We start from the raw sequence: 4509 nt of genomic DNA, 5'->3' as shown, positions 1-4509 counted from the left end.
AAAGTGGGTTGAAGACAACAAAATAATAAATAAAAGAATAAAGGAGAATAGAATGAATTACAGTTTGAGGTGAGTTTGGCATGTCATTAACTGGATTAATATTATCATCTAGCAGAGATGCATATTTGATTATTTGTTGCATTAATTTCATAAAAATACATACATGTATAACATGTCTCAATCAACATTCAGAATGTTTGCAAAATGTAGATGAACATGTATCATGAACATGGTTGAAGATGAAGCTGGAACTTTTTGTTAATGGGTCTAAGCTACCATTTGTGACTCTCATAAATCTGTTTTCTGTGAAAATTCGTACAGATAGCGAAAAGTTTCTGATATACACATTTTGACAGTGTGACACATTTGGTTATGCCCCCGTCAATTTAGATTGACTCTCGCAATTATCACCGTTTACGAAAAATAAATCAGTGAAGGGCATGTTAATCCTCAGTCGATAACTATTACAACTTTGCAATGATTATTCAACCATCTAACTTCATCTGATTACAGCATCATCTGAATATTGCCAATGTGCACTTAGAAATTTATCAAGATGTATCACAAGGTTATGATTACCACACAAAACCTTCAAGATTTATTATCATGAAATACATACCAATGAACACTTAAAGAAAATCTAACATTCCATATCCACATGAAGCTTGCCTTGATATAAATGTCTCTCAGTAGTGTTATTAAAGTGTAGCAAAATTGTAATTACGACATCACAGAATGGAATGCATGTTTTCACCTTCAATCTTAGATATCTTCTTTCATGTTTCCACTTTACAATCACATTTTAATGTAGATATACCGTCCTTATGTTGTCGCCCTTCATCCCAAGTTCTCCCTTCTATCCTATCTGTAGATTGTCTTCTTTCCTAAGCCATTGTATTCACATTCCTTGATGATAAGCACGATGCTGTACTTTTTTTCTTCTCTGAAACAGTCCAGCTCTTCGCTACTGCATGGCATCAGTCATGTGAAAGAAAAGACAGAAATTAAGAACTTTCGATTAAAATCAAACATCATGATACAAGATACAACTTTCATTTTGAGAAAAAGAAATCAGCCAACTAAGCTGTAGTTGAAATCATTTTGCTCTATTTATATTAAACATAAAACAAAATGGTATACAGGATCAAAGAATGTCAAAAAATACTGCTGTTCGTCTTTGATGCATATTCAAATTGTCTCGCCTTTTACATATTTTAATGATGCAAGATCTTATGTCTAGCACTTAGTAAGTCTCATGTAGAAATTAAATTATCATTCACATGAATAAATCTACATGTCCTTGTAAATAAGGCATTGCTTTGAAAAAGCTGAATATTACTAACTGCATTTGGGAAACAGTCTACGACAATCAAACTTCTTTATTATCAGAGACTTTAACATCATGATTAGACCTAGACTCTCATTACCATTGTATTCACATCCGTTGATGATGTACACGACCCTGTACTTTTTCTTTTCTTTTCTGAGACAGTCCAGTTCTTCGCTACTACATGGCACCAGTCATCTGAAAGAAAAGAAAGAAATTAAGAACTTCTGATTAAAATCAAACATCATGGTACAACATACAACTTTAATTTTGAGAAGAAAAAAAAATCAGCCAACAAAACTGAAGTTGAAATTATTTTGCTCTATTTATATTAAACATAAAACAAAATGGTAGGCCTATGCAGGATCAAAGAATGTCAAAATATACTGCTGTTCGTCTTTGATCCATATTCAAATTGTCTCGTCATTTACACATTTTAATGATGCAAGATCTTATGTCTAGCACTTAGTAAGTCTCATGTAGAAATTGAATTATCATTCACATGAATATAAATCTACATGTACTTGTAAACAAGGCATTGCATTGAAGTAGCTGAATATTACTACCTGCATTTGGGAAACAGTCTACGACAATCAAACCTGTTTCTTATCAGAGACTGTATCATCTTAATTAGACCTAGACTCTACATTATCATTCAGCTTTTAAAGGTATTAACCATTCACCTATAAAACAGTGGCATTGTCATGTGCATCATATTTCTTTGATACTGCACATATTTTCATGAAGTCTGTGCAAGAATGCAAATGAAACACGTCTGCTGTTTGGTATTTATCAACAACAAAAAAAAAATCACTAACCCGGAAGTCCTTGGCCTTAGGAATAACACGTGGCGAGTTAGCAGGAATTGACATTAAAATAGAATAAGAATAGATCTACTAAATAGGCCTTTGCCTCATGAATGTCTGGTCTAATTATAGACTAAGTGAAGTCTAGACCTTTCACTTTTAAGTTACACAGATTTCATATTACTTAGATCTAGACTGCATCTAAATCTAGACATCTAATACTATTAGATCTTGGCAACTTTTGTCTTTGTGACACGAAATTAACACGTCACGGATGATATTTCGATGTCCAACAGGATGACAGTACCACTATTACTAAATCAGTAAATTGACATAGATAACTAACATCAACTTGTTAAAGTACGTTAGAGATGGCACCATAAATAACCGGTGACACTGACACTGACAGATCTAGCGACTACGTTTAGACTAACGTTAAAGAGTGAGACTCGCCATCTCAGTAAGTCGGCCAAAGACAAAGTCAATACAGGGCTAAGTCAGTGTTACTGTTATGTTAGGCCTAACAAACGTTAACGGTTACTCGGTAAGGTTAGGTTTACCAGGACTCAAGAGTCCTGGTTAAATCAGTCGAGGGACATTTCTTAGGAAGTCCTTCGATTCCAAGAATAAAAACAGTGAAAGAACAAAGGGAAAAAAGGAAAGAAGAAAGGACAAAAGATTATGTATGGCTGCTGTGGAAATCGACAGCGCCACTTTATCACTATCAATCAAGCGTAAATATATAAACGCCATTTGGTTGGGCCACATTCACAAGTTTTAGGGGGAAAAAGCCCCACCGCTGTGCTTAGGTACTCCACTCGAACTAACGTTAGACATACACTACACACAGTACGGTACTAGGGCTGAATTCACAAGTATACTTTAACACTGCACTGTACAGGAAAGCCACCTAACCTGTAGAGTACTCGTAGTGTTTAGGTAGTATCACTAGACCACATACTGTCATAGATGACATCTACACCAACGCTGCACACTGGCACTGGTCCGACGGTCCCTGACCAGGAAAAATCACTGTTGGACACTGACCAGTAACTTTTTCAGGAATGGACCAGTAAAGATTGGGGGGAAAAATGGGTGGACTCTACCTACTATTACCACTAGTCTAGATGTAGATCTAGAGCTAGACTACCGGTATGGCTCTGAACTGTGTTAATTTGACTTGGTCTTAGACTTCAGCTGATCTTATTCTTAGTTTTAGTAACTGGTATTACAAGTCTTAACTTAGACTTAATAGTTAGACTTGAAAGTAAAAGTCTAACATGTCTAACTTTATTCTTTACTCTTCCTTTGCGTTTTACTGTTAGACTTTTTATTTTTTTTTTTTAGTTTAGTACGCCTAACATGTTACTTTGTCAATCTCATGATTTCATTTTCAACTCAAAAGTCAAGGCTTTTAGTGTCTTCGAGACTTTGAAATCTTGCAATCTGCATGTCTTGCACACAGACGTTACGACTACAGTACTCAGTAGTCTCAGAAGTAACGACATAAGTTGAAAAGAAACAATAAATAATATGATTTGGGATCTAATTTGAAACTGGATGGCGTTTACAGACTAGGCTTCATAAGCATCACGCGATTGAATACATGGGACTACACACTACCGCAATTAATGGTTATGGTAGTCCAACTGAAACTGTTATTTTGAGCATGATTTTAATAGGATTATAGCTTACCATTCACTTCACTCGTGGACAGTGGGCTGGCTTAGGCCGTCATTCATCTTTCAGAAGGTTTGGTTCTCACTCTGAGATCTGGATTAGGGCCAAAACCTAATTCTAGGCCAGTAAGTTGAACAAAGCTCAAAGTAATGCAACTGCGACGGTTCGTAAAACCCGCATTGCTCTTCACCGTAGCAATTCGGGTTTTACGAACCGGCGTATCTTTCGTGCGTCGGTTCGTGAAACTCCTTTTTCTCAATTTCTCGATATTTCGAGTACCGTCGTTTTTTTCTTTCTTTGATAAAATTAAGAATAATTAATTTTGTGATCTAAAATTTTGGGATTTGGTAGAGTTTTGAAAGCACTTTCATTTGGTACCAATATCTCGATTTTGAAAATTTTGACCAAAATCGAAATAGCGTCAGTTCGTGAAAACGCCGACGAAATTACAAATGTACACTAAGGGTGTCAGTATACTACCAATAATCTGTTTTAAAAAATACGTACTCATTTCATCATGACCAGTTGCATAACTTGATTTTAATGAGTGAACAATGTCAAGAATCTCACCATAATCTGTTGGTTTAAAAAATAATGAATTATTATTTGACGCACCTAAATACTGCGAAAAATCAGTTTGTGTGGGATCTATTTTTGAAGCTTGACTAGGACCTATAGCAACAAAATACTCATTGA

The 4509-nt window shown here is 35.3% G+C and overlaps 1 long non-coding RNA gene across 1 annotated transcript; it reads right to left on the bottom strand.

Annotated features, from left to right (window-relative positions):
• Nucleotides 1-506: 506 nt before the first annotated feature.
• On the bottom strand, nucleotides 507-4052 carry LOC140236705 (uncharacterized). Its single transcript, XR_011901784.1, has 3 exons — nucleotides 3829-4052; nucleotides 1428-1525; nucleotides 507-967 (listed from the first exon to the last, which is right to left on the bottom strand). It is a non-coding gene; the product is annotated as an uncharacterized lncRNA (long non-coding RNA).
• Nucleotides 4053-4509: the final 457 nt, after the last annotated feature.

Source organism: Diadema setosum, chromosome 13, assembly GCF_964275005.1.
Source record: "Diadema setosum chromosome 13, eeDiaSeto1, whole genome shotgun sequence".
Lineage (NCBI taxonomy): Eukaryota > Metazoa > Echinodermata > Echinoidea > Diadematoida > Diadematidae > Diadema > Diadema setosum.
The sequence above is the reverse complement of the archived record's forward strand: the minus strand, read 5'-3'. Positions and strand labels throughout refer to the sequence as shown.